The following is a 7,744-nucleotide window of genomic DNA, read 5'->3' on the forward strand; positions in this document are numbered from 1 at the left end:
ACAGACAGCTCCTGACTGGGTCTCGGCCCCACCAGTGCTAGCAGTCAACCGGAACCTTTTAGGAGCATAAGATACAATTAAAAAGCTCGAGCTCAGGTCGCAGAACTGACCGCTGTGGCCGAGTCCACCCTGCAAGAGCTACTGTGACTTCGGCTTATTGCTGCTGCGAGGGCGGTGTTCCTGAGCACCAGGCACCTGCCGCCAGGCTGCTTCCCGAGTCTCCTGTGCCTAATCCTCGACAAGCCCAGGTCCATCGAACGGAATAATGAAGCACTGTCCCCCAGGGGTGCCCGTCACACCTGCGGTCTAATTAGGCGAGGCTGGGGGAGATAGCCTGGAGGCTGCCCTCAGTCACGTGAGGCAGGCCTCTCCCCTGGGCAAGCAGGGCAGCGCCAGCGCCGTCACTGCCAGCGGGATGAGATCCTCAGATCAGCTCCCCTTCAGAACAGAACCGGGCTCGATGGGTCGAATGGCCTCCCGCGGTCTTGAGAACTATCGCCTTCCCGCTTCTAATCAAATCCGGTCCCACAGAGTGACAAAACAAACCGCACAATGCAGGAAAAGACTGCCCCTTTCTCAGCAGTTCAGAAATTAAATCGGTCACCGAGTCACCTTTGCTCCTATAACAGCGTTCCGTTTGGCTGCTCCACAAGGGGCCCTTCTGGACCGGCCGCTAACCCGAGGCGGTAAGGAGGACCCCAGACCCGTGTGACACCGGGGCTCTGCAGGCCCCTGCAGGGCACCGTCCTGGCCAGCGCCCCCAGGACAGTCACGTGTCGGGGCTCCGGCGAGGAGCGGGTTCGAGGGTTGAGCTGCAGGGTAGCTGCACCGACGACAATGATGAGCTCAGGTCTTCACAGTGACACAACCACTCTGTCCAAACACTGTCACAGAATCAACTCACAGGAAGAATTCCAGCCCAGACCTGTTCTTTGTGCTTTAACGAGAGCAGGAAGGAGTCGCTCTTCAGGACTTTTATCACAACAAAAACATGGAAACGTGGCAGTCGAGGAGAGCGATCGGAAGAAGGACAAGCTGGCGGGTGGATTGTAGTGCCTGGGGTCGTGTCTGTGTGCGTGTGCGTGTTTGTGCACGCTTGTGTGCGTCTTCAATCTCGGCACCTGTCCTGCGCTGAACTGGCCTGTGTAGAATATCCGCCACCCATGAGGTCCTTCCTCCTCACTCTGCTGCCTGTAACAGTGGAGATATCCCTCTGTCATCTCAGCGATCGCGGCAGGCCATCCTGCGGCAGCCCCCCGAACGCCAGCGGTTCTGTAGAGCACAGCATTTCACCGGTGGGGGGAGACGCCCGTACAGCCCGATGTCTAAACCGTACAGCAAGACAGCGAGACGCGGCGAGGTGGTTGATGGGATATTCAGACCGCACTGTCCAACTCTCAGCCACGGCACAACCCCTCCAGAGCCCAGCCTTTATTCTGCCCCTCCGAAAACTGCCCCTGCTCCTGCGATAAGTCCTACAGAACCCTGCCTCACTGAAATAAGAGTCCCCGGACCCCTCAGACTTCCCAACACTCCGCCCCACACGCCAATGCATAAATATCCGCATCCGTGTAAGGCCCTGCGTGGAAAACAACGTTTGGGCTACACGACGGGGATGTGTCAGCTCTGATTTATGCCAGGTGTTTTACCGGAGTCTGCTGTCCCCATGTCCAGGTGTCACGGTTTGATTCGGCAGGGTTGTTGCTGCTGCAGTACTGTCACTGCTCCTGCTCCTGCTCCTAGCCTGGCAGAGGTGCATCTCTATAGACACAGGAGGGATTCCTGCAGCTTTCCCACGATGCATCACCGTAAACAGGATGCCCTTGTGCCACAACTCTCTGTACTTCACTTTCGTTTTCCTTGGTGCTGTAATGCTTTGCCTAATTTACACCCTGTGTCCTACACCTGTTTCTGCCCCTACCGCTGCCGCGCAGAGGCGCGCAGGTGCCTGTCCGTGTGGAGTCTGCATGCTGGCATGGAATTGTAGGTTTTTTTTGCAAGGGGCTATAATTTTGTACGTCTGGGACCTGCTGCCGTCATGCTTGTCAGCCTGTCCACAGGACAGGAAACTACACAGACAGACTACTGCAGCTCTGTCTCCTCACACTGGTGCGTAAGAGCGGTCAGCTAACTCGTGGGTTGCAGGTTCCAATCCCGTGTGGGGCTCAGCTGTTGCACCGCAGAGTGAGGCACAGCACCTAAGTGGCTCCAGCAGCACATATACGATTTTTTTTATTTGCGCATTTTATTTAAAAGTGTGTTTTTAAGCCTATTTCTACCTTTTTCGGTCAATGAAATAGTACTCCCTGCTGCTCCCACTGGGGGCTCAGGCTCCGGGATCTAACAGGACAGATCCTTCCTGGGGGCAGGAAGCGGAGACACAGCAGCGGTTAATGAAGATGTTCTGATCCCTCCGAGGGGACAGGCCCCGTGGGATCAGCGCGCTGCCCTCGGGACAGGGAACCGCGGCTTAAAAGCAATAATATATGATCCCAGGATTAGCGGAGACGGCCGGAGAGGTGGTGGAACAGAAGATCATTAGCCCCGCTGTCGGTGCTCTGCCCCCGTCTGTACGGAGACAGGAGACCTGCCCTCCGCCACGCGCACTCTCTCGAGCGGCCCTCTTCCTGCCCCGCCTGCTCCGGGACGTCTTGGCTGCACCCCCAGACCAGCCCCCCTCAGTGCTCCCCAGTCCCGGTGCTGGTGACCCCCACGGCTGCTGGTTTCACTCCCCCCCGCCTTCGCGACACAGCCGGCACCGTGACGGATCTGTGAAGGTGCTGCGCTGGAATGTCTCTGCTTTGAGGCGGGGCTTCGGTTTCGCTGACACAAAAGGCAAAGGCTGAAGCTCCAGCATGTTTCAGCTCAGGTGCATCCGAATGTGATGAAGTCAGCCAGGGGTTTGACTGGGCGACTGAGGGCCGGGCTGGAGCACAAGCCCAGCAGGCGTGGGGGTCCCCAGCACCAGGACTGGGAGCCCCTGCCGCAGAGCAACATGGTCGTATTAGAGTACGTGCAGCAGGGCTGCATGAAGCTTCAGAGCCGACGTCCAGGGCAATTTGAATCTTCTCTCCCGATGTGACAGTTTCAGACTGTTCTAAGCAGAATCGGCACTCAAGCTGCGAGGGTGTCCGACCGGCTCGTATCTGAATTCAGTGACCCAGTGCTCTGTACATGATCCTTCGTAGAGTTTATTGTCAGAGTCATTGTGAAAACGACCTCTTTGGTCACAGTGCACAGTAACCACTGTAATACCGCAGGGAGCAGGGTAACAGATGATCATTACGTCACCAAGGCTGAGCTAAAGGAAATGGATTCATGAAGGTCAAAAACTACAAGTCCCAGGTAACCCTGGGGCTCTGGAGGAGCATGGGCAATCAAGGGCACCTGACGCACCTGGAGAGCACCTCCCGTGGGTAGTTAAGGGAAGGAGCAGCTGTCGGGGAGGACTGGGGAGCTCTGGAGAAGGTTGTTCTTGACACAGGAAGGAGAATTAATAAGACTGAAGGAGCAACTTGACCTGGTGATTTTGAACGTGGAGGACTGAAGAACATGGTTCTGGTTAACCCAAAAACCTGGACTGGGAACTGGACAGGAAAATGCAGAAATGATGTTGGTTTTTTTTTGGTCAAACAAGGCTGTATCGGTAGAAAATCAGCCTATTGAAGACTCCAGCAAACACACCAAGACCTCAGAGAGCTACATCGAAAATCCAAGCCTTAAACTTTAACCTTTAACCTTTAGTGGGAGGAAGGGATACCTGCTGTACCCAGAATTCCCAAACACCCGTCTTGACCTGCCATTACTGTTCATCACCCGTACGGGCTATGACTTGAGCACCGTGCACTGGACATGTCTGTCACTCAGCCCAGCGGTCTCTGGTGGAGCTCTGTTTGTGTATTTCACGGTCTTGTGGCAAACCGAACGGTCCGTCTCCTCAACAGACCCTCTCTCGCTGTCTGTGTGAGAGCTGAGAGCCGCTGTGAATCAGCTCTCTCAGACGAGGCCCGCGCGCGTGGGGGTGGGGAGTTGGCGAGAGAGAGAGAGAGAGAGAGAGAGAGAGAGAGAGAGAGACGCCGCTGGCAGAAGGACAGGGGGACGCGGGGACCAGAGGCCGGGGGGTGTGACGAGCAGCCCGGTCAAGCCCTCGCTCGCTCCTGTAGGCCCGGCTGCACGCCCAGAGCGGGTCAGAACCACTGGCCCCTGGCCGCTGGCCCCTTTCCCTCGCTGCTGTCTATGAATCAGTCTCTCATCCGTGACTCAGTGTGCAACACTTACTCCCCCCATTATCTGTGGAGACCTCTCCTCCTCTCTCTCCAGCACACACACAAACCCAGAACCTGACACAGTTATTCAAGCAGGCCCTGGTTCCCATGGCAACGGCTTTGGTAATTATTTAATGAGCACCTGGTGACTACATACTGTGTACCTGGCACTGTGTACTACACACACACTGCACACCTGATGTATACACGCTATATACCTGGTACACACAGACTGTACACCTGACAGAGCGATATACATTGAGTATACACTGACTGCACACAGACACGAGATGCTGCACTCCTGGTGTTTATGTACTGTACACACACTGCACACCTGGTGTACGTATACTGGACACAAACTGCTGCACACCTGGTGTTTATGTACTGTACACACACTGCACACCTGGTGTACATATACTGTATACAAACTGCTGCACACCTGGTGTTTATGTACTGTACACACACTGCACACCTGGTGTACGTATACTGGACACAAACTGTTGCACACCTGGTGTTTATGTACTGTACACACACTGCACACCTGGACTATATACAGTATATTGTAAACACTAGGTGTGCAGAAGTTTGTATACGTACTGTGCACACAGTAGTGACCAGCAGGAAGAGCTTGATTTTGCCACCTGATACTGAGAGTCTGTCCCCATCCTGAGGGGGAACAGGCAGCTCTCTCCCTGCAGAGTGAGTGGCACTCAACTAGCGAGACCTCAGGAGGCACTGTGCTCCGTACTGCTGTGATTACCTGTGTACCCAGCTGGTCTCACAGGCTCGGATAACACTCACCCAGTGGGAGCCAGTACTAACACAAGCATGGTTTTCTAGAACAACCTGAAAGGCAATCCTTTCATAACCCAATCAAGAGAACAAGGGAAAGGCTACACAAGGCTACGGGCTACAGCTCGTTTGGTGGTTAGTAGTTAATGAGTCCAGGGATCTCCTCCAACAACACAGCTGGGCAGCTCGATCCACTCTCCCACCACCCTTTGTGTAAAGACGTGCCACCTGCTATCAGTCCTAAAAGTTCTGAAGTACTTTGAATACTTGAGACAGGGGGGGCGTGTGTGAAAAGACGCTCTCGAGGGAGAGAAGGGGATCCAGGGGCTCCAGTATTTACAGAGATCCGGGAGAGGAAGTGACGTCAGGGGTGATCGCTAATTACTGACACCCGAGTCCGATTGAACTTGGACGTGTGGTCATGCCTCCGGAACAGTCGTTACAAACTCCATGTGTGATAGATTACAACACGTATTCTAAGCTCGTCAGGAACATGCCCAAAGTAGTCTTTCTGTGATACCATGAGACGGTTGACCAGGACCCCACGTTTACAGGAAACGACTCTTTTAAGGGCTTTTAGCCCCGTCCGACACGCGAAATTGCTCATCCGAGTTACTGCTGGGGTTTTTTTTAACACCTGCACGAGTGACCTCAGGAACCCCTTTGCTGGAATCCTGTCAGATCCTGCCACCTGCTGTTTGGAGGGAATGCGCTCTTCCCTGTTCATGAATTGGCAATTAAGTCTCTGGAAGTTCTCAACCGAACTTCCGGTAGGGACGACCGAGAACGAGCCCATTTCACCCCCCTGTTTTGAACCCCAGTTATCTCACGCAAACACCCTGCTGTTTCACAGCCGCGCTCGGGATCACGCCCCTGTCTGGACACGGGTCCGAGCCAAGCGGCGGTTTTGTACTCGACATACTCCACCAAGCTTCGTGTGCGCCTGGCTCTCGGCTGTCGCTACCGCTCCTACGACACACATGTATTTAAGCGACAGGATTTTCCGTTAAAAACCCACCGAAGCTTCAAACTGCATTACGTACCGTCATCCAAACGGATACGCGTTTCAACCTTTTTACAACGATGTTACTTACAGTCGCACAAAACTCGCGGTCTCTTAGTGTATTTCGCCCACCTGTGATACAATAAATGCCGTAAAAACTGTCTTACTCACCGGTATGGAAGGGACCAGCCTCACAGCTCCTGCAGCCCAGGCGTGTCCTCTCGCCCTGGGGCAACGGGGTACGGAGGCTTGCTGGCTCCACACAGTGAAAAACACGAGAAACTGTTTGCGTTTGTAGAAGACAGTATTGCGTCAGTAACAGTGTTGGATCAGTGCTGTTGAGTCCAGTGTATCAGTAACAGTGCTGTGGTGTCCAGTGCATCAGTAACAGTGTTGGATCAGTGCTGTGGTGACCAGTGTGTCAGTAACAGTGTTGGATCAGTGCTGTGGTGTCCAGTGTGTCAGTAACAGTGCTGTGGTGTCCAGTGTATCAGTAACAGTACTGTGGTGTCCAGTGTGTCAGTAACAGTGTTGGATCAGTGCTGTGGTGTCCAGTGTGTCAGTAACAGTGTTGGATCAGTACTGTGGTGTCCAGTGTGTCAGTAACAGTGTTGGATCAGTGCTGTGGTGTCCAGTGTGTCAGTAACAGTACTGTGGTGTCCAGTGTGTCAGTAACAGTGTTGGATCAGTGCTGTGGTGTCCAGTGTATCAGTAACAGTGTTGGATCAGTGCTGTGGTGTCCAGTGTATCAGTAACAGTACTGTGGTGTCCAGTGCGTCAGTAACAGTGTTGGATCAGTACTGTGGTGTCCAGTGTATCAGTAACAGTGTTGGATCAGTGCTGTGGTGTCCAGTGTGTCAGTAACAGTGCTGTGGTGTCCAGTGTATCAGTAACAGTACTGTGGTGTCCAGTGTGTCAGTAACAGTGTTGGATCAGTGCTGTGGTGTCCAGTGTGTCAGTAACAGTGTTGGATCAGTGCTGTGGTGTCCAGTGTATCAGTAACAGTGTTGGATCAGTGCTGTGGTGTCCAGTGTGTCAGTAACAGTACTGTGGTGTCCAGTGTGTCAGTAACAGTGTTGGATCAGTGCTGTGGTGTCCAGTGTATCAGTAACAGTACTGTGGTGTCCAGTGTGTCAGTAACAGTGTTGGATCAGTGCTGTGGTGTCCAGTGTATCAGTAACAGTGTGGGATCAGTGCTGTGGTGTCCAGTGTATCAGTAACAGTACTGTGGTGTCCAGTGTGTCAGTAACAGTGTTGGATCAGTGCTGTGGTGTCCAGTGTATCAGTAACAGTGTTGGATCAGTACTGTGGTGTCCAGTGTGTCAGTAACAGTGTTGGATCAGTGTTGTGGTGTCCAGTGTATCAGTAACAGTACCGTGGTGTCCAGTGTGTCAGTAACAGTGTTGGATCAGTGCTGTGGTGTCCAGTGTATCAGTAACAGTACTGTGGTGTCCAGTGTGTCAGTAACAGTGTTGGATCAGTGCTGTGGTGTCCAGTGTATCAGTAACAGTGTTGGATCAGCGCTGTGGTGTCCAGTGTGTCAGTAACAGTGTTGGATCAGTGCTGTGGTGTCCAGTGTATCAGTAACAGTACTGTGGTGTCCAGTGTGTCAGTAACAGTGTTGGATCAGTGCTGTGGTGTCCAGTGTATCAGTAACAGTACTGTGGTGTCCAGTGCGTCAGTA

Source organism: Atractosteus spatula, chromosome 13 (genome assembly GCF_055471065.1).
Source record: "Atractosteus spatula isolate fAtrSpa1 chromosome 13, fAtrSpa1.hap1, whole genome shotgun sequence".
NCBI lineage: Eukaryota > Metazoa > Chordata > Actinopteri > Semionotiformes > Lepisosteidae > Atractosteus > Atractosteus spatula.